The 25,775-nt window shown below is 52.3% G+C and overlaps 1 protein-coding gene across 2 annotated transcripts in view; it reads left to right on the top strand.

The window, feature by feature from the left end:
• Positions 1-25,775, top strand: part of TSPAN9 (tetraspanin 9) — a 198,057-nt gene that overhangs the window by 49,313 nt on the left and 122,969 nt on the right. The gene's annotated exons all lie outside the window — the stretch shown is intronic.

The following is a 25,775-nucleotide window of genomic DNA, read 5'->3' as shown; positions in this document are numbered from 1 at the left end:
GTGCCTTAACCTTACCTGGTTAAAGCAGGTCATGGCCATCACCACCATCATTTGTTTCCTTAAAGAAATTTTTTATTGTGGTACAATATACATAACATAAACTTTACCATTTTAACCATTTTGAAGTGGTATTAAGTACATTCACATTATTGTACAACCATCACCGCGTTCATTTCCAGAACTTTTTCATCATCCCAAAGAGAAACTCTGTATTTATTAAACAATAACTCCCCATTCTGCCCCATCCAGGCCTGGTAACCACCATTTAACTTTCTGTCTTAAAGAATTTGGTTATTCCAGATACCTCATATAAGTGGAATTATACAGTATTTATCTTTTTATGTCTGGCTTATTTCACTTAGCATAATGGCTTCATCTCCATGTCATAGCATATGTCAGAATTTCCTGCCTTTTTATGGCTGAATAGTATTCCATTGTGCGTCTACACCACATTTTGTTTGTCCATTCATCTGTTGACGGGCAGTGGGTTGTTTCCACCTTTTTACTGTTGTGCACCATCATATTTTAAAATTAAATTCCCACCCCTCTCCTTCCCAGTGGTGCCAGTAGTTCTCTAGTGCATGTCACCTGTGCACACACTCACAGGACGTCATGTAGTTGCAACGGTGGGTGCACATCTTAGTGATGTCACATGTATTTTCACAGGGAGTTTTTCTGTGCATGGGGTCTGTGTATCTGTTTCCTTTGTCTGGCTGTGAGTGCTCCGAGCTAGGAACTGTGTCTGATAATTCCTTTTACTAGTTCCTGAGAGTCTGTTTCAGGAAGTGGTAAAGGCTCTTGGTTAAGACTGTGGGTTCTGAGGTCAGACCATGTGGGTTTGCATCCTAATTCCACCACACGCTAACTTGTCATTGTCCCAGTCATTTAACTCTTCCACGCTCCGTTTGTCCATCTGTGAGATGGTGATGTCGCGGCAACTACCCTGTAGGGCTGTTGGGGAAATTAACGGACACGTCTGTGTACGGGTGGGGCTCAGCGTAGCGTCTGGTGCATCATAAGCCTTTAAATGTGAGCTTAAGAAAAAAATTAAGATCTCAACATCCTTTTGGATTCTGCCTCTTTCGTCCTCTTGACATCCTTGCTAGGCGCTGAGGAGGAAGGTGACTCGGCCTCCTGCCAGTGTCCCCACCCCATTCCTTCCTCGCAGCCTCTTTCTCACGCGGACCACTGACCGGCGGACGGACCGGCAGCTCAGGGAGGCCTTCGGGCAGCGATACCATCTCTTTGGCTCCTTCAGGATAGTGTTGGGGGGTGGTTGCTGGGTCACTCTCCTGCTGCTTCCACTCCCCCTGGCCGTTCCGAGCACTGCCAGCCGGGAGCCCATGGCCGGCCCTGCCCCAGGGCAGAGCGCTTGGCAGCGCTTGAGGCAGCCTGCGGTCTCTCCCTAAAGCTTGGCTGAGCTGGTGAAGACAGAAGTGCCGCTGTATTTTTCTCTGTTCAACAAAATTTTCCCAAATATTTACTAGATCCTCTCATATTCCCTTCTTAGCGTCAGCTTCCAGCTTCAGCTTGCTGGCCGGAGCGAGGCCAGGGGAGGTTCCTGCCGCGGGGGCTGATTTTCCGCTTTGGAAAGACGTCTCCAGTGTGATCTGCAGCAGAGGGCGGGCGTGGGCACACGGAGCCTGAAGGGGTCACCCCAACGTCAAGGGACTGAACCCAGGTGACGCGTCCTCTTGGGGCTGGCCTGGCCACGGTGACAAAGGGGGCACTTCCTCGCCATGTGACCTTGAGCAGCTTCTTAACCTCCGTCAGCTTCAGTTTCCTCCTCAGTGGGATGGGATAATAATAGTTCTGCCCCACGGAGATGTGAGGACTCAGATAATCTATATAAATGCTCAGCAGAGTGTCTGGCACACTTGGGGATGCTCTGAAAACATAAGTTACTTCTATTTTTATTGGCAAAGTTTATTTTTGCCATTCCCAGCCTTCCGTTTCTTTACACCTTTTCTCTTTTCGTGCTAACCCTGATTCCTTTAGGATCCCCGCACCCTGGAGTTGCTGCCTTCTCCCCACCAGCAGAGCCACATCCTGTTTCAGGGTCAGAGCCTTCAAGGTCACCTGGCCCAGTGCCCATCTGATACCTTCTTGCTGAGTGGCGTCTCTGCCTTTCCTCACCTGCTCAGCCCCTCTGACCGGGTGCTCTGTACCTGCTGAGATGTTCTCGATTTTTTCCTAATTTTCTCCACTTTTGGAAAACAAAATTGAACTGAATGTTTCTGGAGCCCCTTTCTGTACCAGGAGCTGCACATTTTGTCTTCTCATTTCATTGTCCCAGCAGGCCTTTGAGGTTGATGGTGTCCTTGCAGTTTTTGTAGAGGAGGAAACTGAGGCTGAGCAAATAGCCAGAGGTCACATGCAAACAAGTGACAGTGGGGCTCAACTGAGCCTGGACCTTCTGACGCTAGAGCCTATCCTCTGCACTGGTGGTGGCGTATGGCATGGTGGCCAATTGTTTAGGTGCTCACGTTTGACTCTCGGCCCCTCCACTGGCCAGCTGGCGGCGGGCCAGTCATCTACCTTCTCTAGGCCGCAGGGTCTTCGCCTGAAGATGGGGCTAAGGGTAGCAGCCACCTGCTAGGGCTGGTGTGGGTACTAAATGAGAAAATGCTCTAATGCTGACCGAGCTCTGGCACAGTGCTTGACCCGTGGCACATGTGCAGGGATGATGGCCATCACATGGGTTGTGATGTTGGAGGCTGACCTCTGGAAGATTCCATACTCTGGGAACTCACCGAACAAATCCTGTCCTCTGGCCACTATGGGATATGCCGTCAGGTATTTGACATCGGGTATCACGTCCCTCCCAAAGTCCTTTCCATTTCTTAAAACAATTTTTTATTTTGATAAGATGCATATAAAATCTATCCTTTTAACCATTTTATAGTGTGCAATTTGGTGGCATTAAGTCCATTTACCATGTTGTAAAACCGTCACCACTGTTCCACGACTTCATCGTCCCAAACGAAACCCCACACCCCTCACGTAACACCCTGTCCCCTTACCACTGGCAGCCGCTGATCTCGTGGCAGTGGAGCTGTCTGTTCTGGGCATTCCGTGTAAAAAGAATCGTGCACCATGTGGCCTTCTGTGCCGGGCTGCTTTCACTGGCATGTCTTCAGGGTCCATCCACATTGCAGCATGTGTCAGCGCTCCCTTCTTTTTAAGGCTGACTAATATTCTATTACGTGTATATACAACATTTTGTTTATCCACTCATCTGATGATGGAAATTTGGGTTGTTTCCACCTTTTTTATTGTGAATAGAGCTGCTATGAGCATTCATGCACGAGTTTTTGTTTGGACACCTGTTTTCAATTCTTTTGGGTATATACCTGGGAGTGGAATTGCTGGATCATATGATAATTCTGTGTTTAACGTTTTGAAGAACAGCCAAGCTGTTTCCCACAGTGGCCGAACCATTTTGTATTCCCACCAGCAATGTATGAGAGTTCCGATTTCTCCACATCCTTGCCAACACTCGCTACTTTCCGTGTTTAAAAAAATTATGGCCATCCTAGGTATGAGGTGGCATCTCACTGTGGTTATGATTTGCGTTTCTCCAATCCTAAGGACACGGAGCGCTCTCCTTGGTCTTCACGTGCCTGCTTTCTCTCGACCCAGTTCTAAGCAAGTGTCTTCCACCGCTCTAGTCACACTTCTCCACACGTGGCCCCCTTTGTCTAGATCCTGTTTAAAATGCCGGCTCCCAGGGCAGGCCTCCAGCTAGGTCGGGCCCAGCCTGGTTTGGGAGAACCGACTTCCCTGGTTCCAGATATGTGACTTTTTGTTATTCAGTCTCTGTGTGTGGCACCATTGCTCCCCCCAGCCCATGAACACCTTCAGGTTTGGGTTCTTTCATCCTACGTGTCCCCACAGCTCTCAGGCTCGTGCCCAGCCTTGGCAGGCACGCTTTCTCTTTGCCCATAGGTCGGGGCGAGGGCAGATGTCACCCTGCAGACGGCCATGGAAGTCCTCCTCCTCCTCACCTTCAGGGAGTTCTGACTCTGCTGGGTCTCATTGTCTCCAGCCTGAACTATCTGGTCTCATCTGCAGGATCATTCTGAGAGGCCTTGTAAGAGCCTTGCTTGCCGGAGACCGCAACCTTGTTCCGTTTTACATTTCTTGGGTGGGTTTACAGTTTCAGGCCTATTTCTGACCGTAGAATCAAAGACTGTCCCTCAGTTAAGGAATTTCAGGCATGAATGAGCAGATGGATGAAGTATTTTGGGGGGCAGAGAGTTTGTCCTCGTGCTGCAGAAACACTCTACCATCTGCCTCCCTCCCAGAGACCCCACCCCTCTCCAGGGCCCGTCCCAGGGGACCCGGCCTGCCTCACCAAGCGCTTTCTCCCACTGCACGATTGTTCATCGGTTCTCAATCTATCCGCAGGAAGTGTTTAGTTTACTTTAGCATAAGACTCAATTATTAAATGAAAATTTGGTTGCTATAAAAAATAAAACAACATAAAGGTAACAGTGAAATGTGAGAATTCCTGTTCGCATACCCCTCCCCTAATCCCAGTGCCTTTCATCCCTGTGCATTCATCCTTTCTGCATCTCACCTAAGGCAGCTCCAAGGAGACAACACCATCAGGCTGAGTGTGGCAAACAAAGTGGGCTCCGACATGCCCTGAAATGATGCTGCTTCCAGTTGGACAAGCAGGTGGCCTTTTCTCGCCAGGCTCAGTTCCTAGCTTGTTACTTACTGGCTCTGCAACTCCGGGCAAGGCTGGAGGGTAGGTTTCCAAACCTTCCTGGGCCTCAGTTGCTTTAATCATAAACAAAGGCAACTCCTAGGGCTGTGGTGAGGGGTTGGTACTCGGGACAGCCCCCTGCGAGATGTGATGTCAGGGTTGCCATCCTGACCTGTGGGTGGTAGCTCTGGGCCAGTGCTTTCCTTCCTGTGTCAGCTCAGTCCACCCTTGACCCTTGGCCTTCCTCACTGGCCTTTCCACCTGTGGGCTGTCACTGGAGCTAAAATAGCACTTTGACCCCAGCACGTGATGTTCAGTGTGTTTTTATTGTGTGAATGACCAGGTGATGGGTTGAGACATTCTCCTCTCTCAAGATGAGTATTGTGGGAACGATGACACAACTAGCTGCTAAAGGTCATTGACACCCTAATATAAATTAGTGTCATAGATATTTTGACCTAAAAGGGACCCAAGGGGTGATCTTTCATTGTAAAAATAGGGAAATTTCAAGGTTAGAGGTAAGAAACCTGCCAGGCATGTCACAGCCAGTTAGGGGCTAGTGAGGGCTGCAGCCCAGGTCTCCTGATTCTGTCTGTCCAGCCGAGTATCCATGAGGGCCTGCTCGCCTCTGCTCAGGGCTGCTGCTTGGGGGTGGAAAGTCACCTGGGTCACAAGGCCCACAGGCAAGCCAGTAGACAGACGGGCTTTCTGGAGGGACGGAGGAAGGTCTCGGGACAGTGCCATGGCTGATGCCTGTTTGGGGCAGGATGCATCTAGCTCTCTGAGATCCAGTGTGGGCCTGTGGAGCCCGCTGCTCAGCTCAGCGTGGATGCGGTGGCGAGCAGAGAGCAGGGGCCAGCAGAGCAGGCTCTGCTGAGGGAGGTGACGTGTCATCGGGCAGGCACAGTGCAGGTGCAAGCTCAGGGGAGGGTGCTGGCGTGCAGCGTGGAGGGGGCAGTGCTGTCTGCGCAGGCAGATTGTCCAGGTGTAGAGGGGAGGGAGGGGAGCAATGTGGGGAGAAGCTTGGCACACCCAGGGGCTGGGGAGCTGTGGGGGTACAGGGGCCGGGACAGGGGAGCTACCCAGGAAGGATCTGTGGGCAGGGCTGGCATCTGGCCAGCCTGTTCCCTCTCAGCGCCTGCGCAGTGCCTTGCCCTAGTCGGGGCACCGTTACGTGTTACATGGATGTGTGAACCCTATTCCTCCTTCCTCAATTCCTGAGAAGATAGCCAGCAGGCTTTTTGTTTTTTGCGAATTTATTTGTACCTTTTTATCCGTGTCACACTCTCTAATTTCTGCTGGATTCTGCCTCGCCCAGCTGGTTGCTCAGCTCTGGTCCAGGCTTGCAGGGGTGGGTGAGGGTCTGTGGTCCCCGAGAGCTGCAGGTGGCCTTCTGGCTTACTGTCTGCTCTTCTGTGCGTGGCCACTAGATGGCAGCAGGAAACCTGTCAATTTCTCTCCCCTGTCGATGGTGTTCAAGTCCGGCTCTCGCCCTGTGTATCACTTCTTGGATGGCACCGGGACTCAAATTCCATGGCTCACGGATCCAGGATGGGTGTGAGGGAAGCTGGGGGAGCCCCAGTGTCCCTGAGGAAAGTCCAGTTGCCCCTGAGGCATCCCCAGCTGGGCAGCCTGTGCAGGTGCTGATGGGCATGGTGGTGGTGGCGGCAGGGCAGTGGCTCCTGGCCTGAGAGGGACAGAGCATAGGAGCAAGGACATTCACTGCTTCTTCATGACAGCTCTTTGAGGTGCAGTGCCTCATCCTGCTGCTCACAGCTGGGAACGGCTGAGCAGGGACTCGACCGACCCCAGGCAGGCTGGCGCCAGAATCCCCTGCTACGTCACTCACCCCTCAGCGTGGGCATTCGTTAGCCTTTGCACAGCACTCGACAGTTTGCCTCCTTCCTCAGCTGCGTGTTCTCACTGGTCTTCCTGACAGCCCTTGTGGCAGGCATCAGAGTATCTTCCTTTTGCAGTCAAGGAAACTGAGGCCCAGAGAAGTGAAGGGCACGTCCAGCATTGCAAAGCCAGGACGCTAAGCCTGGTTGTTAGATGCCGAGTCTGGGGCCATTTCTGTTTTCTCCTCTCTTTTTGTAGTGAAGCAGGTATGTGTGGGGGGGGGGGTTGGTGGGAGGGAGAGACACACTCACCTGGATGCCTGAGGTCAGGGCGACTGTCAGAGCGTCTGTGGTTACTCTGTGGTCACAGCCCAACACCTCTGTGAGAATAGCGTGTGTGCAGGTGCTGTGGGGGCTGAGCAGTGCAGCCAGCGAGCAAGCAGGAGCTGGAGGAGCGAGCGGGTGGTCACCGCGGCTGCCTCCAAGCACCCCGCCAGGTGTGCCCTGAGCCGGAGGCAGGGGTGGGGCGAGTGCAGCTGGAGACACCTCTGTGGTGCTGCCAGGTGGTCCCAAACCTCCTTCTGCTGGCCGGTCATGCCATGAAGGCATGAGGCCCGGAGAGGTGTGTCCTTGTGGTGGGACTTGAGTTCCTGTTGGCCTGTCGAGCCACCATTGCTACTCTGGGACCAACTGAGGCAGGGGGGCTTTTGTGGGGACCCCCTTTTCCAGTCAGACCCCTTCCTGATGCAGAACCTTCCCAACCTGGCGGCAGTAGGGAGGATGGCTCCTGGGCTGCTCCTGTCTTTTTCCTCTCCAGGGAGGGTCTTCCTGATGTCCTGGTCCGTCACCCCCCACCCCCCTCTCTGGGCTGCAGACGTGGGGCCCCGAGTGGGCATGTGAGTGTCCTCAGACTCTACCAGTGCAGTGGCAGGAGTGGATGGGAGGCTGGGCACGGGCCCTGCCAGCCTTTTCTTGGGCCACCCTCTCCTGGCCGTCCCAGGAAGGCGCAGGCATCTGCTGCCGGAGCCCAAGTCACTGTCCCGACTCCCTCCCATCCCAGAACCCTGCCTCCTGCTTCCCGCCTCCCCCAGCCTCACATCCCGCAGGTTTGCCAGCAGGTACATGCTCTGCTGTGCGCACCCACACTCATGCCAGGCCAGGTGTGGGCCCCAAGGGAGCGTTATCCCGAGTTGCCAGCTCAAAGCCTTCTGCTTTCTACCGGCTGGCGGAGGACTCCCTCCCGGCTCCAGCATCCTGCCTGGCTCCTGGCCACCCCCCCGCTCCAGCTGCGCCTCCCTGTTGTGCTCCTGGCAGTAGCTTGCTGGGGGCGGGGGGTGGGGAGGGGGGGTCCTTTCCTCTTGGCCTCTCCTCTCGGTTATTACATCAGCTCAGCCAGATGCCCCTGGGGGCTGCAGACAGGGTTTTTTACTAACTTTTTTCCAGAGGAAATAACTCCCCCTCTGGTCACAAGGATTTCTGCGTGCAGTTCTGGGGCTGGACTCCCCCTGCATCCTACCCCGGCCCCGCGGTGCTCGGGAGAGGGGCAGCCTTGCCCCCTGACCCGGGGCTGCCGCCTGGGCTGCGAGGAGGGTGGTGTGGGCACCGGGAGCGCCCAGAGCCGGGAGTCAGTGTCTGGGGCCTGGCTCACCCTCCCCGGCTGTGTGACCCTTCCCTCTCCAGGCCTCGGCTTCCCCCTCAGGAGGCTGGGACCGTGGACGGTGAGGGGTGTGCCCAGGTGACTGGCACACTTGGGATGGATGAGGTCGCTCATCGGCGCTGAGGGGCCATGTGAGCTTTGTCTCCCTCAGCGCCTGCTGGTGTCACATGTGTTAAGAGGAAGGGGCTGGTCCAGGGGCACACCGTCGTGTGGGAAGGGTCCCAGGGCCCGGCCCCACCCAGTTCTGCCTCTGATGTCCCCTTGCGGGCCTCTTCTCTGGGCTCTCCCCTTCTCCTCCTTTCCTTTCTTCACTTCCATTCCATGTCCTCCTCTGGCTGCTGACCCCAGACTCACAGCCTGCTGTCGGCCCCTCAGCGCCGCTGGCCCTGCTCTGTTCTCTGGGTGGCAGGAAGCTGCACACTGCTCCCAGCCAGAGCCGGGGCCCCAGCACGTGGACACCTGAGCGAGGAGCCCCCGTGCACTCCGAGCGTAGGCCCCAGCCCCTCCCCAGCCCACATCTGGCCCAAGTGCTCGGTTTCCCAGCTGGCAGTTGCCTCCTGCGGCCCCTTGGCATCTCTCAGGTTTCAGCTTTGGGGCCCCTTTTCTTTTGCGGGGGATGTCTAGGGAAGGCTCAGCTTGTCCCCTCCCTTCATCGGTCTGAGGCTGTAGGGAGAAGTCTCTGGCAATATTGTTCATGATCCTTCCGTCCAAGTCTTGGGTGAGCTGTGGTTTTTAGCAGGTGGCTGAATAGGAACCAGTTTTAATTAGATTTCCCCCTTTTCTGTTTGCACCTCCCCCTTCCCCTCCTCCCCTCACCCCGTCAGGGGCCACCCTGCCCCTACTGTGCCGTGGGGGGGCCTATTCCCTGGGTGAGGAGATTCTCTCCAGCTTGCCCTTCCTCCTCCCCCCTTGGCGCCAGTGAGCAGCCGCCAGGGTGCCCTCCACTGCCTGTGGCCCTCAGATGGCTTTTCTCCCCCTCGCAGCTGGTGATACCCCAGCCCTTGCAGCCGACCCATCAGGCTCTGGCCGTTGCACCCCCACAGCCTCACCCAGAAGCCCCAGCGGGTCTGCGCTCCCGCTGCAGAATTAGTCTTGTGCTGCCGCCACGCACACACACCTGGGGAAGCCCGTGTGTTGGGGCTGAGCCAGGTATCTCGGGGCACCCAGGACAGCCTGGGGAGGGGGGGATCGCTGAAGCTAGGGCCACTCCCAGTGCGGGCCGATCTGCAAGGAGCTGAGTCCACACATGGAAAGTAAGCATTTAGAAATGCTCCTAGCAGTTCACATGGCCGTGAACTTTTTTATTTTTTTAAATCTCAGAATATTACAGGGTACAAATGTTTTGGTTACACGGATTGCTTTTTCACTGCTTGAATCAAAGTTATAAATCTGCCCATCACCCAGATAGTATACCTTGTACCTGTTAGGTGTGATTTCACACATCCCCTCCGCCCCCTAACCTGCATGATTGCTGTTGAGTTTTACTTCCATCTGTGCACATGAGTGCCGATCAGTTAGTTCCAGTTTAATAGTACATGTGGTGTTTGTTTTTCCATTCTTGTGATACTTCACTTAGGAGAGTAATCTCCAGTTCCATCTAGCTTGTTGCAAAACGTATTAATTGATTTTTTATGGCTGAGTAGAACTCCATGGTATACATGTACCACATTTTATTAATCCACTCATGTATTGATGGGCACTTGGGTTGTTTCCACATCTTTGCAATTGTGAATTGTGCTACAATAAACATTTGAGTGCAAGTGTCTTTTTGATAAAATGACTTTTTTTCCTTTGAGTAAATACCCAGTAGTGGGATGGCTGGATCAAATGGTAGGTCTACTTTAAGTTCCTTGAGGAATCTCTGTACTATTTTCCATAGAGGTTGCACTAGTTTGCAGTCCTACCAACAGTGTATAAGTGTAACTTTCTCTCCACCTCCATGCCAGCATCTGTTGTTTTGGGACTTTTTGATAAAAGCCATTCTCCCTGGGGTTAGGTGATATCTCATTGTGGTTTTGATTTGCATTTCTCTGATGATTAGTGATGTTGAGCATTTTTTCATGTTTATTGGCTATTAGTCTATCTTCTTTTGAAAAGCTACTGTTCATGTTTTTTGCCCACTCTTTAATGGGGTTGTTTGATTTTTTTCTGGCTGATTTGTTTGAGTTCTTTGTAGATTCTGATTATTAGCTGTTTATCGAATGTATAGCTTGTGAATATTTTCTCCCATTCTGTAGGTTATTTGCTCTATTGATAGTTTCCTTGGCTGTGCAGAAGCTTTTTAATTTAATAAGTTCCCATTTTTTAATTTTTGTTGTTGCTGTGATTGCCTTTGGGGTTTTCTTCCTAAATTATTTGCCTAACCTGATATCTAGAAGAGTTTTTCCAACATTTTCTTCCAGAATTCTTATAGTTTCATGTCTTAGATTTAAGTCTGTTATCCATCTTGAGCTAATTTTTGTGAGTGATGAGAAATATGGATTCTGTTTCAATCTTCTACATGTGGTTGTCCAATTTTCCAGCACCATTTATTGAGTAGAGATTCTTTTCCCCAGTGTCTATTGCTGTCTACTTTGTCAAAGATCAGATGGCAATGTGTGGATGGTTTTTCTATCTGGGTTCTCTGTTCTGTTCCATTGGTCTATGTCTCTATTTTTGTGGCAGTACCATGTTGTTTTGGTTACTATAGCCTTGTAGTATAGTTTAAAGTCTGGTAAAGTGATGGCTCCAGATTTGCTCATTTTGCTTAAGCAAAAAGCTGTGACATTTTAGGTTGTTTGGTGTTTCCTAGGGGCAGCTCCAGGGGAATCTTGGAATTTGGTGGTTGGAACCAAGGAAACTGTCAGAGATTTTTAGTTGAAGCTGAAGGACATGTCTCATTGAACAGGGTACAGGCCAGTTTGGGTGTTAAAAGCTGGAGGAGAGTCACGTGTGGTGTGAAATGTGCCACAGCCCTGCATAGCAGGATCACATGTCACCCAGGAGGGACGGGAGATGAAAACCCCGGCATCTGCCACAGGTTGGTGGAAAAGTACTGCCCTTGGCATTCCAAGCCTGCAGAGAAGTGTCCGTACAAGGAAACTTCGAGGGTTTCCTGGGAAAAGTTGAAATGTATCTTTAGATTTGGTGTGGGACGTTGAGAAGTTTGGGGTCTGATAATGAAGACCCCAGTGAAGTCAGGATTTCTTGGGGGAATTGGAATGAGGAAGGTGTGTGGCCTGGCACAAGAGGCTGAAGGGGAGTTTGGTGGTGTGTTTGCAGTGGAGGATGCAGGCATGTTTGGGTTCAGCGTGGGAGGCCCTGAGGAAAGGCTAATGGGGGCTCAGGGATGCTGTGAGTTTCCATGGGTGAGGACAGAAGGAAGGACTGGGAGAGGATCCGGGAAGAGGGGCTCAGCAGTGTGGACCAGTGGGTGTTTCGAGGTGTACAGTGGGAGGCTGAAGAGAAATATGGGGTTTTATTTGGCAGATGAGAAGGGGATTTGGATGTGCTTTGGGTAAGGAGCAAAGGAGTCTGCGGGTCATTGGAGGAGGCCACAGGGACGAATTGGGGCCCAGTGGGGAAGGGCCATCAGCGTTGCGGTTCACAGTGAAGGCCAAAGGGGGATTTGAAACCCGCGCACAAGGCTAAGTGGAGCCATGAGATTCAGTTGATGGGGGACCAAGAGACTTTTGGGTCCTCACCAGAGGTGGGGTTTGGGTTTTGTCTTGCCCAAGCTCATGGGCACTTCTATAGTCTGTCAGCTCTCAAGTATCCTGTGTCATGAGAAAGTCTAAGAAAACTCTTAACCGGTCCACTTAAGACTTGCTCCTTGATGCCGGAACCTTCTCTGTCCCGCGCCTCCCTGGCTCTCTCAGCACCAGGGCGCCCTGCCTGCTGTGGGAGTCCGCAGGGGGGTCTTGGCTCAGAGCCGCAGCCCGGGCCCTTCTCCGTGCGGCTCCGAGGCTTCTCGAGCCCGTCCCCAGGGTGGTGGTGGGTGTCCTGCCGGCCTCTGCAGCAGCTGCGATGCCCTGGGCTCTGCCAGCCCTCCTCCTGCCCGGCCTCTGCTCCTCCAAGGCCCACCCGTCCTTCCAGGGCCAGCAGGAGGCCTGCTTCTTTGAGGAAGCGTTGGGTGGCTCCACCACCCAGTGGGCCCTCCCTCCTTGGTGCATGTGGTATCCCCTTGTTTGCCCTTCACTTGCGCTGTGGGTGGCTACAGCTCTTGTGTTTTGACCTGACTTCTCAGTGTGCACTGTCTTCCAGCGAGACTGTAAGCACTCCAGAGGCAGGCCTGGTGGCCTCTGGCATTGTGTCTTAGTTGCTTGGGAAACACAAGGCCACTGGTCCAAGGGCTTTTCTGTGAGTTGAGGCCACCTGTCCTCAACACTGCCCCTCCTCCCTGCCTGGTCAGCCCCACTCCGTGGGTGGGCTGCTCTTGCCTTTCCCCTTGGCAGGAATAGCTCCACATCGAATGAGTCACCTCCTCCCAGGTGGCAGCCACCTAATGCTTGGACTCAGGGATGCCACCCCGTGGGCCAGCAGTGGACTCATGACAGTCCGCCATTTGGGAAATCCCGGGGCTTCTCCTTGGGACCAGTAGGGGTCCCTGTATTTTCCCCTGTGCCCCTAAGCCCATTCTCCTGGTCTGGCCCTATCCTAAATGGCCAGCAGGTGACCAGCAGGATTTGGCATCAGGTATCATGCCCAGTGCTTTACCCCGGCTGGATGCTCATGGGAGCGTGGTGTGGTGGGTGCGTTCTACAGATGGGGAGACAGCGTCACACCGGAGTCAGAGCTGGTAACCACTCTTGCGTTGCTGCTCCTGGGCTGACCCCCGGGCCCAGACTCCCCCCATGGGGAGCCAGCCGCCCTCTCCCTCACCCCAGCCTTCATTTTATCCTGGAGCCTCCCCACCCACCCACACCGCCGGGCTCCCCTCTTGGCAACTGCTTCCCCTTTTTCTCTGGCTGGGGGCCCAGCCTCCTTTCTTGGAAACTGAGAGGGGTTTAGGTTGGCCCCTCCGTGTGGGCCGGGCCCCTCCCCTCCTCCCTCCCCGAGAAGGGCCGAAGCCATTCCCAGGCTGGTGCTAGATGCAGGGAAAGGGCGGGGGATGAAAGGTGATATATAAATGTAAGGCGATGAGTATTTATTTGACAGGGACAGCTGCCTGTGGTAAAGAATGTAATCTAGTAATCCTTTTGTGAAAATCGGATCCGAGGCTCAGCACGCCGCCTGCCCCAGCACAGGGCTGTTTCCCCTCCCCCTTGCTGCCCCCCCCCGCCCCCCGCCACGCTCTCTTGCACGCCCACGGATCTTCCCACGTCTCTGCCCTCATGTGCCCCGGTGGCACGTATGTGTATGTGTGTGGCGTACACATGCATGCGCTCTGCCTCTCTTTTGCTTTTTCTGGTGTTTTTTTTGGTTTATGTTGTTTTACATAACCCTAGTACAACTGTCAAAACCAAGAAATGAACATTGGTGTAATGTTACTAGCTAAACTACAGACTTTATTTGGATTTCACTTTCCCCAATGATGCCCTTTTTCTACTCCAGGGTCCTCTGTTGCGTTTAGTTGCCACGTCTGCTTGGGCTCCTCCATCCTGTGACAGTCCCTGGGTTTTTCCTTATCTTCTATGACCGTGACAGTGTTGAAGAGGACTAGTCAGTCACTTTGTAGCATGTCCCCCACTTTGGCCTTGTCCAGTGTTTTCTCTTGATTCGATTGAGGTTGCCACGGAAGCGATGCCGTGTCCTTCCTGGTACATCGTATCGGGGGCGCTTGATGTCAGTATGTTTTACTACTGGGGATGTTGCCCTTGTTCACCTGGAGAAGGTAATGTCGGCCAGGTGTTTCCGCTATAAAGTTACTGTTTTGTCTTTGTGATTAATAAGTGTATTAGGGGCAGATATTTTAAGACTATACAAATATCCTGTTTTTTCTCAAACTTTTGTCCACTAATTTGAGCATCCATCAGTGATTTTTGCCTGCAACTATTATTATTGCATTGTTTGCCTAATGGTAACTTTTCTATTTCCCTAATTTCTTCTGAATTTATTAACTGGGATTCTCTGGGAAGGAAGAGCTGTCTGTTTCTCCCACTTATTTATTTATTCAGTTAGTTATTTTTATCATTATGGATTCATGAACATTTATTCCATAAATATAATATAATGTATGGATATATGATATATGATAAATATCATTTATTGTTATTCTATAGCTTATAGTTAACATAATTCATTACCATAATTATTTTATTGCTCAGATTGCACCAGCTTTGGCCATTGGGAGCTCTTGGAAGCTCTTTCAGATCGGCTCCTGGGCCCTTTGGATATTTTATTTTATTTTATTTTACCATTCTCTTACCTTCTGGCACCACAGGGTGCTCCAGATCATGTTATATTTTTCCTGTCCCAGCCCTGGAATTAAGCACTTCTCTGAGGAGCCCAGTTCCTTTTGCTGGAGAACGGAGTCTAGAAACCAAGATCTGGGTGCTAGCCGTGCTCGCTGGCGCTGGGGCGTCATTGCTTCTGAGTCCTCTCAGAGAAGAGAGCTAGGAGAGAGATGTGTGCCAACTCATGCATACCCACATATCTATATTTGCTTCTTTTTCTATGTGTGTTTATATTTTAAAAATCATGAGTTTGTACTGATTTTTGTTTGCTTTTAATTTGGCAGTTTTGGAGCCAAGAGGAGTCTGGGAAATCGAGTCTCAGTCCTCCCCTCACAGAGGACAGAGTCACTGAGAGGTTGGGGGTCTGGCTGAGGTGACCTGGCCAGTCAAAGGTGGGTGTGGGGCCAGGACTCAGGACCCTGGATGTCTGGTGTGATGTCGCCTCACTGCAGCAGGCATGTCCGACTCCAAGGGCATCTTCTGACAGTAGGTGTATTTACTGGGTGGAATAGTGTCCTCCTAAAGTTCGTGTCTGCCTGAATCCTGTAAATGTGATCTTATTTGGAAATAGGATCTTTGCAGATGTAATCAAGTTCAGGTGGGCTAATATGGATGAGGTGGCCCTTAATCCGATGACGGGTGTCCTTATAAGAAGAGAGAAATGTGGACACAGAAGCACGCAGGGAGAGCACCCGAGCTGGTGGCGGCAGAGACTGGAGTGACACGTGCGCCAGGGATGGCCAGCAACCACCAGAAGCCAGGAAGAGGAAGGGGCGGGTCCTCCCCTAGAGCCTGCAGGGAGAGCGAGGTCCTGCCGACACCTTGGTTTTGGACTTCAGTCTCCAGAGCTGTGAGACCAGTTCCTGTTGGTTAAGCCACCAGCTTGTGGTAGTTTGTTACGCAGCCCTAGGAATCTCACAGTGGGGTTCGTCGTGGACGCTGCGGATGATCCTCTTGTCTCACATCAGGGTGGCCCTGGGGAAGTAAAAGCAGAGGCCTCATTAGCATGTTACCTATGCCAGGTCCCCTTCAGTGAGGTTTGTGTTTGGGCAGAATTAAGACCCAAAGGACTTGGATTTTGAAGCAATAGCTGATGATAATATATTTGCCCCTTGTCCCTATTTCCCCAAACCTTTATGTTCTGAGGATAATAGTCAAATTATGTTTCTTAGCATTAAATTTAACTTCAAGCCTGTTGTCTTGCTTTGTTTCCTTGTGTATGCAGCTCAGGGACACCTCCTAGAAAATGCTCTTCCCTGATTCACATGTCAAGCTCATCGCTAAGGCTCCCCCTGCAGCCTTGTGAGCGCACCCATGTGTGCCGCAGCCCCGGGTGTCCTTTGGCGCATGGCATGTTTGCATACTGCTTGCAGCGCAGGGTCCTCCGGTGGGCACGGCAGGTGCCTGCCGTGTGCTCAGTACCCGTGCTTGCCCTGGCATTCACCTCCAGACTTTTGAGCTCATACCCACCTTTCAGCACCAGCCCAGGGAGGTCTCCTGTCCTGTCTTTCCTAACTCTGCCAGTCCACGGTGTCCATGCTTTGTATTGTCACTTGGCAGTGCTCTCATTTGGGAAATAACCTTTTTATGTGAGCTTGTTTTGATGCACCAGCTTGACTGAGAGCTCCTTCTGCGTGGGGGCCCTGCCGTCCCTAGAAGGCACTCCACTTGGGTTTGCTGCAGATTTTCTCCTCCTTTAACCCTGGGAGTAGCGGAACACCCCTTTCAATACATCTTGCTGACTTTGGAGCAGAAGAATCCTGACTACTTATGGGGAAACTGAGTCCCAGGAAAAGAGAAACCTACGTATCACCCTGCATCTCCATGGCGCACACACAGCGAGGGCTGGAAGGCAGGGACCAGGTGTCCGGAGCTTCCCAGCAGCCCTCTTGGCCAGGATCACCCTCTCCTGCTCGTTCCTCGTTTTTGTGTCCAGATGGCTGGGGGAAGGCATGGCTGGCATCAGCCAAGGTGATGCATGACCACATGGGGCTCAGAGCAGAGAGGGCTCAGACCATGAGGGGTGTCAGGCTGGGAAATCGGAAATTAAAGGCCTGGCACTGTGGCCAGCAAAACCTCCCCCTGGTGTGATGCTCCGAAATCACCTGTGGCGGGTTTCATTAACATGGGCACAGGGGAGGGGAGGCCTCTTGGCAGGCGCAAGAGACAGATGGGCTGCAGGCTCTGGCCTGGCCCTGTGAGCGAGCCACGGGACACTCGGGCTTGGCCGTGTGCTTGCATTGTCAGGCTCCCGCAGGCACAGGCGCAGGGAGCTTTCCTTCTTTGAAGCTATGTGCCCACCCCCAGCAAGCCCGCTCCCCTCTTGGGCCTCAGTCTGGTCGTCTGTAAAATGAGAAGATTGGGCCAGAGGATCTTTGAGGTCTCTCTGGCCCTGCCGTGGCCCAGACTTGTGACTCATGGTCGTCAGGAAGGTGGCTGATGGCGAAGGGGCAGAAGGGTGGGCCCAGGGTGCCCAGCCAGGGGTTAGAGCCCATGGGAGGAGGACAGCTTCCCCTAGATATCTTAGGGCCCTCGGGGAGCTGAGGGTGGGAAGACGGCGTGGAGATGGCGGCCTGTGAAAAGGCAGAAAAGAGGGCTTTTCTTTCTCCATAGTCCCTTGGCATTTTGGTTTGCATTCTGCCCACCCTGCCTCTCTCCTGCAGGTGTTTGCTGAGCACCTCCTGTGCTGGGACATAGCTGTGCACAAGACAGACAGGGCTGTTGCTTTCATGGCACCCAGGAGCAATGGAGGAGGACGGGCATTGAGACCAGTAATCGCACACATAATGGATTATGCTTGGAATAAGTTCAAACGCCTCTGTGCACTCTGCCCTCTCTCCCTAATCTTACTTTCTGTTCCCTCCACTGTCTTCCTTTTTCTTTCCTTCTCCTTGTTCTCTTCCACCTGCTTTGTCTCTATGGCATTTCTTCACTTCCCCAATGCTGAGAGCTTTCTGGGAGCCTGGCTCTCTATGCAGATATGCAAAAAGCCCGAGGTCTTCACCTTCCTGCTTTTGTGTCTGGGGCATTCTCTGGGGAGGAGTGTGGTGGTGCCTGCTCTTCCTTTGTCTGTTGTTGGTGGACCCCCTGGCCTCTGAGAGGAGTAACAGATTGTAAGCTTTGGGGCCAGACTTTTCTGGGTTTGCATTCAGAGTGTGACACTTACTAGCTTGCACATTTTACTTACCTTTTCTGAGCCATAGTTTTCTCATCTGGAAAATGGGTTTAACCACACTTACCTTACAGTATTTTTTGGGACATCAAATGGGAAAATGTAAGTTAAAGTACTTTGGGTGGTACTTTGAATATAGTAGGTGCTTGATTGAAATTAGCTCTCTCTCCCCTTTTCTCCTTCCTTCCCTTCCTTCTGGGTGTGTAGTGAGATATTTTTGAGTCTAGGGTGGAAGCAGGGGAGCCCTGGCCCTCTGCAGGTCCCACGTCGGCCTGGAATGCAGGCGTGGTGTGGAGGAGCCGCTGGGCAGCAGAGAGGGGCAGTGCTCCCCGCTCTGGGACGAGGTGCAGACCTCGAGCTGGGGAGGGCCAGGAGCCCGCCAGGGGCTGGAGAGAATGGTAAGCGTCCCATGCATCCCAAAAATGAAGCTTAGTGTGACAGCTGCCCGGTGTATCCTGCTGGGTGTTGGGGCCAGCGAGACCCTCACTGAGGGACATGGTTGGTGGCCTGCTGGAGTGTGAATCCTGATGGCGTCTCCGCTGAAGCAATGGAAAGTGGCCCTCTCTCCTTCACATTGCCCCCACCTCCCTCCCCACCCCCTTCCAGATTCAGTTTTTTCTGCGCTTGCAGAGATCCTGGGCCAGACCAGTGCTGTGATGGTGGAAATGTTCTATTCTGCACTGTCCAATACAGTGGCCACTAGCTACATGTGGCTGTGGAGCATCTGAAATGTGGCTAGTGCATCTGAGAAGCAGAGTGTTTAATTTTAGGTTTAAATGGCCACATATTGCTAGTGGCTGCCACATTGGACAGCACTGTTCTAAACCAACAGTTTTCACTTGCAATGTTGCATCACACTGGTGGGGCCCGTTTGGTGTGGGGCGCTTAGTAAGAAATTACTAAACTGGATGACTGGTGTACATGTACATGTGATGGGGGACATAGCTTGGCAGGTAAAAGGCTGGCCCTGGGGGGTCTAATCTTTGGAGATTGAGCAGAGGGTCCAGACAGGCAAGGAGGGGAGAAGTCTCAGTTGCCCCACATGTCTGGGAGACACTGCAAAGCTAGGGAAGGAGCTTTGAGCAGCAGCTGCCCTGAGAGGAAAGGATGGGGTGTACCTCCCAGGCCACTGGCTGAGACTCTGATGGACTTCACAGGAGCTGCAGGACACCCGAGAGCCCATGTAGTCTAGCCTGCTCAGTTTACAGATCAGGAGACTGAGGCCCATCATACACTGGGGACCAGAATATAGTACCTCGACTTCTAAGAACTGCCCTGAAAAGTAAATATTATCAGCTTCATTTGCAGACAAAACAGAAACTGCAAATCAAAGCCACAAAGCTTTTTAGTGGAACCAAGATTTGGTCCCAGGTTTGTAGAGTCACCAGTTGATTCTGTGACAGACCCAGCTTCACGGACCCTCAGGCCAACATGCACATGGCTGGGTCACTGCATCGCCCTCCACCAGCGTGGGCTGGGCTCGGTGTCCTGGGATTCCTCCTGCAGCACCAAAGGCCTGAGGGCTGGCCAGTGGTGCGGGCCCAGGTCCCGCGTGGGTGGGATTGTGGCCAGAGGGGTGTGGAATGTGGGCAGCGTGGCACTGCCTGCTGCAGGGCCTAGAGCGTGTGCCATACTGCAGAGTGGCCCTGCTGGTTGTGGAATTTAGAGACACCTGCCTGCCTGGAAGGACCAGGAGGGACGAGGGAGGAAGGTCGGAGTGGAGCTGACTGCTCACATTCCACTCCTTAAAGAGAAGTGTGCAGAGGAGACCTGTCTCTTGCCTTCCTCTCCAGCTCCGGCTGGGACGCTGCCCAGGCGGGGGAAGGGCCCTCCCTCCGTCCAGCTGTTGTCCACCTCCCAACCCCCCTATGGCTGCAGCTGTCTTAGCTCCATCAGTCACGTCCAAGGCTGGGTGGGAGAAGCGGGCTGAGGAGAGGAGGGGGCCTCTCGGGCGTGTGTGGCCGAGGTAACTTTGGCCCCTGCCTCTGAAGAGGTGTCTCCAGTTGCTGAGTGAGGGGGCTCGGGGTGGTGGCTGCCTCCTGGCTCTTGGTGAGAGTGTGGGGTGTGGAGGGCTCAGCTTTCAACCCTTCAGCATTTGTTTCTCTGGGGGGGCCACTCTTTTATTGAGAAAGGATAGTGATAGTTAAATTCCCACTCTGCTTGTATTCTTGGCACTTCTTACTCTGCTGTAATTTTCACGAAAGAGTAAATGAAAGACCCCTCACCTACCTCCAGGGCGGGGAGATAGGGGTCTCTGTTCCTTCTGGCCTGCTGGTCGGATGTTGATGAGACCTCGTGTGTGGGGTGGGACTTGGGGTGTGTGGGCTGTGAAAGAACAAGTATGTTTTGTCCTCCGAGTCCGGGCGGGAGGCAGGAAGATGCCCGTGCTGGCCTCAGCATCATCTGCAACCAAGCAAGTACGTGGCCATAGTGTCTCTTTTTTCTGAAATTCTACAGAGTCTTCGAAGGCTCTGACGACCTTGCATTCTTCAGAAGCTAAAGGGAAACATGAAAAGAGGGAAGTCGTTCTGTTCTTGACGGGCCTCAGTTTGCCAGCCTCCAGAGGGGAGAAGCACTGCACAGCAGGCGACAGCATCCCGGTGTGAAAAGCTGATTTGAGCCCTTTGGAGAAAAGGGCCTAGGAGAGAGACACGCACTTTGTTTTTGTTCTTGGTTTTATCTGGACTCAGTGCAGGACGACTGACTGGGTGCTAGCCAAGTATTAGCCATCAGCGATTCCAGCCCTGGCCTTGTGTTAGAGACATCTGGGAGCTTTTCAATAATTCAGACTCCTGGGCCCCCATCCCAGATCTTCTGAGCCTGAAACTCTGGGAATGGGGGCAGAAATCTGTATTTTGAAACCCTCTCCAGATGATTTCAATGCAAAGTTAAGTTTGGGAAGGTCCAACTCCCCTTTGAGGAGAAACCTCGTGGTGAACTGATACTCATAAGTGCTTTTCTCTGAAACCTGCCCGCCTTTGAGGAGCAATCAGTTTGTTCATTGATTCATTGGCAGCAGACATTTAATGCCCACCTGTGGTGTGCCAGACACAGCTCTGGGCAGAGGGTGTGGGCACAGGTAGGTGGGGCACTCTTCCGTCAGGGAGGGTCCTGCCCAGTGGGAGACAGACAGCCCCGCAGTTATGATAAAACGCAGCGTGAGAGGGGGGTGTGGGTGATACTCATGGGACTGTTGAGTTTGGCCAGAACCGTGTCTCGGCTCCCTAGTCTCTTCCAGTTCCTCTGACGGAGTTACAGGCTTACGGCCCTTTCTGTGTGTCTTTGAACAGAAAGGGACCTTAGCAGGTGCCTCCGTCACCCCATTGTTTTCATACAAGGGGCAGCTGATGCCCAGAGAGATTAAGGGACTTGACCAAGGCCACCCGGCGAGCTAGTATTTTTTTGAGGGGGGATGCTGGGATGCGGAGGGTTTACTTTGGAAAAACTGCATCGTACCCAGTGGTGTATCTGGACTCCGCAGATGTCAGACAGACATGGTGTCAGTCTTGGTTTCAGCCACGTGACGGGGGGTGGTGGTGGTGGTGGTGAATCTCTTTGATTCCTGGATTTCTTGTCTGCACTGTGAGACTAATGCACTTTGCTGCTGGTTCTTAGAATTAGAAATAGGTGCTTGGTCTATTCTAGGTGCTCAGTGAATGCAAGTTTTTCTTCTCCATCATATTATTTGTTCTCTTAAGTGAGGACAGCATGCTTTTTGGGGCCTCAGACTTCCTGAGCCTCCTAGCTGGGGGTTGCCTTGCTAATTCCCCCTTAAAGGCTGATTTCAGGGTGCCAAGTTCCAGACCCTGCAGGAGAGTGTGTGCCGCCCCTTCTCCGCCCCATGCCAGTGCTGGGCTGGGGGCGCCTGCCCTCCTGTGCCTTTGACTCAGTGCCCTGACAGCTCCGTGCAGATTGCTGGAGCGCTCAGAATACCTCGCTCTCAGAGAGCCTCCTTCATCCAAGCCTTTGTCCTTCCGCTCCACATTAGACTCTGTCAACATTTTTTCCCAATGAAGTTCTTCCTCCCTCTGCACCGGTCCCAGTCTCCAGCCAGCTTCGCTAGCCAGGGACACAATTGGATTGCAATTGTTAGCACTTCCTGGAGCTCAGGTCTCTGGAGAGCTATAAAAATCCAGGAGTGTTTCTGGCCACCTCTCCATGTGGTTTTTAGTGCACTGTCACTCACAGACGCCTGCAGAGCGTGTGCACACATGTGTGCATGCACGTATGTATGTATTTGGCTCTAAGGGAGGCCCTCATATTGCATTACCTATGTTGCTAGTTTCTGGCTGCCAGTGTCAATTTCTTAAGCGGATTTTCTGATTCCAGGCTCTGGAGGGCTTGCCCCCACTGTATGTAATTGGGCACGAAGCCCACGGTGGTGTGGATTTGGGTAACGGCTGGGCCACATTCCTCCCATTCTTTTCTCACAGGAAAAAGTGCCTGGGAATAACCCTGCGGTGGGGGTTGCGTGTGGGGGGAGGGCCAGCTGCCTGCCTGGGCCTTCACATTTGGTCCCTCTTGGCTCCTGCAGCCCTTCCCTACCACCTCCTCTTGAGGCAGATGCCACCAGCTGGGCGGGCACAGGGCCGCACATGCCCCTCTGTGGTTCCGTGACCTGCCTGGCTCCTCTGCACACCCAGACACGGAGGTGGGGCAGCGATGGGTGAAATCTCCCTCCCTCTTTCCCTCTCTTCAGCCCTTTTTATGTTCTCTTCCTCACTTTAAAATATAAAAAAAACCCAAAAACCAAAATGCTAAACCAATCTTTGGAATTGAAAAATAAAGGCCCAGCAATCAGGTGTAAGTAAATTTCCCTGCAAATGGGATGCCCTGATGGATTTGGGGTGTGATTTGGCTGCTTGGCTCAGACAATTCTCTGAGGAGGTTTTTCCATCTCCAGCTCTCGTTCCCCTGGGGAATCCACGGCAGGAAATTTCGCCCTGGGGAGTCTGACCAGATTGGAAGCTGTAGTTAAGGAAGGTTCTCTTTCTGTTTTCCAAGGCACCAGCCTCCATCATGGTTTACAGAGGCTGCCACGTCCCAGCCCTCACTGCCTGCCCACTGGGGAGGCTGCCGCGGGGTCAGGAATCCGGTTGTCCCCGGGACCCGGCACTGGGCCCTCGCCTGCCCAGGCTCCTCCACGGGGCTTGGCCTGATGCCAAGGTGAGCTAGGATTTGGCTCCCACTGGCCCTTCCTTCTGTCCTTCTGACACTCCTGCCTCACTCAGCAGGCAGCCTCCTCCTGAGATCTGGCTCCTGGGTCCCCAGCAGTGGCTGTGATGAAATGTGTATTTAAAAGAATAAGTGAAGGACAGTGTTCAGGGAGACTGCTGGCTGGGCTGTGTGCAGCCTGGGGGCCATCATCAGAGCCACCTTCTTCCCTCGTGCTGCATCAGAAGACAGGGATGCCAGAACCACTACAGAGATGGCAGAGCGGCAGAGGGTCACATACTCATGGTGGGTGGGACCCCACAGTGATGTCTGCGTTCAGTGGGGAGTGCTGAACTTCCTTTTATGGGTGTGTGTGTGTGGGTGTTGTGGGGGTGGGGGTGCAGGGAGTGCCTTCTTTGAAGTCCCCCAAGTCTTCAGACTGACTTCTGGCAGCTTTACCCAGTGGCTCACCCCTGTGGGACTCCCAGGAGTCCCCGAGCAAAGCAGACATGTCCTACCTAACCATCATCATCATCATCTGTTTTTGGACTGTGCTAGTTTATATTAGGGTCAGGAGTGGCTGGGCATTTTTAAAAAAAGTGCTTATTGTATAACTAATGCTGTATAATAAGAACACAAATCAAAGGAATAGGGAGAAAAAATGCCTCAGAAACCTGCCACCATGACAAATCAACTTTCCATTTTCCATGATGCCTTCAGTCTGTATTTACTTGCAAATGTCAGTTTCACCTGGTTGTAGTCATAATGTAGGTGGGACTTCGCATTCTATTTGCTTTATTTAATATTCTACCACAAGCTACGTCTTCTTCATAATTAGACTTTTAAATGGCTAGGTAGGAATTGTTGAATATTTATCAGTTTTCTCATTATTGAACATTTAGTTTGTTCACAGTTTTAACTTACCTAAATAATAATGCAAGAAACTAGATTAATACATTGATACATTATTAATATATGTGTGTGTGTGTGTGTGTGTGTGTGTGTGTGTGTGTGTGTGTGTGTCTATACATGTATCTGTCTCTGTCTTTCCTTTTGCAGTATTTCCTTAGGACAGTTCAAGAAGCCAGGCATTCTTTCCTGGAGCATTGGGGTGGGGGTCTCATTCTGGGTTGTTAAACATCAGCTGGAAACCAGGTTCCTGAGATCAGCCATGGGGTTTAACTCAGATCTTGGTCTGAGCCTGTCCTCACAAACTGCCCTTGGGAGGCAGGTAGCTGAGGCCCTGTTTTAAAGGCTGGTAACTCTGCGTTTTCTTAGAGGTCTGGCTTTGAAGCCTGCTGGCCTGGGTGCATAGATTTTGAATATGTTGTTTCACTCTATCATTAATTCCTAAGTGCACTCCCTGTCTGACCCTATTCAAAGAAATAGACATAGGTGCAGCTCCCACCCTGGGGAACCTGTAGTCTGCAGTGACACGGGCTCACCTATTCCGTTGCATTCAGTTGGCTTTATGCCAGGCTCAAACTCAGATGAGGAAGGACGGGCCTGAGTGGCGGGGTCTGCGACCAGCTGGAGAACACATGCCCCATCTGAGCACATATTCGGGTCCAGCCGAGTGTTGCCACACTGACATGTGAGCCTGGCGTCACATGTCCTCCCTCCTCCCCTCTTTCCTCAGTGTCCTGTTCTTATTGTCCTGCAGCAGAATGTCCCACACAGGACACGACGCAAATACTTGGCTGTGTGGAAAGGAGCCAGCGCTTAAGTACAAGTGGGAGACATTCTTTTAAGTAGTAAATAAACACTGAAACACAACTCGGGCCCACGCGCATCTGGACTCTAGGCCTGAGTGGTGGAGCTGTGTTGCCCGTGGACCCACAATGGCATCATGATCTCCCCCCCATAATCAATCCATAGAATCCAGGTGTCAGTGTTCCAACATGATCTCAGTGAGCCCCTTTTCTAGAAACTTCTCCAGATCTTTATAGACATGATCTGGCCAGGACAAAGACAACTGGAATTTCTCGAAGGTCAATGGTCTATAATGGTTAAGTATTCTATAGGATTCTTGTGGTTCCCAAGATCTTCCATTTTTCAGGAGAAGTTTGAACTCTTGATTTTCTTTAGCTATTGGCAACTAGTTAAAAAAAATTTAAAACATGGTGCAGACCAAATAAAATACATCTGTGGGCTGGATTTGGTCAGGGGGTGCCGGTTTGTGACCCGGCTTTCTGTATTAAGGGTAAGGTATTATGCTGGGCACTTCGGAAATTAAGGACAGGCAATAAAATTAATAAAAATCATAGGGTTGTGGGCTGGGCACAGTGGCTCATGCCTGTAATCCTAGCACTCTGGGAGCCGAGGCGGTTGGATCGTTTGAGCTCAGGAGTTCGAGACCAGCCTGAGCACGAGCGAGACCCCGTATCTACTAAAAATAGAAAGACATTATATGGATAACTAAAAATATATACAGAAAAATTAGCTAGGTATAGTGACACATGCCTGTAGTTCCAGCTACTCAGGAGGCTGAGGCAGGACGATCACTTGAGCCCAGGAGTTTGAGGTTGCTGTGAGCTAGGCTGATGCCACTGCACTCTAGCCCGGGCAACAGAGTGAGACTCTGTCTCAAAAAAAACAAAACAAAAGAAAACATAGGGTTGGGGGAGGCAGCATACATGCAGCATTGCAGTGTGAAGTGTGACATGATCAGGGACGTAGGTGGGACGGAAGACGAGCTGCTCCAGGAATGCTGGACAGGGACACTTGATGGTGTTCTGAGCTTTTAGGAAACCATCAGAGGAGGCTGCTCCTTGATGCTGTTAGAACCAACTGAGGTGCTTGAAGTAGGTGTTCTCTGTGCACCATTCCCATCACAGAGTGTCTGTCTGTCTGTCTGCCCAGAGTA

The sequence above is a fragment of the Lemur catta genome, chromosome 6 (assembly GCF_020740605.2).
Source record: "Lemur catta isolate mLemCat1 chromosome 6, mLemCat1.pri, whole genome shotgun sequence".
NCBI lineage: Eukaryota > Metazoa > Chordata > Mammalia > Primates > Lemuridae > Lemur > Lemur catta.
The sequence above is the reverse complement of the archived record's forward strand: the minus strand, read 5'-3'. Positions and strand labels throughout refer to the sequence as shown.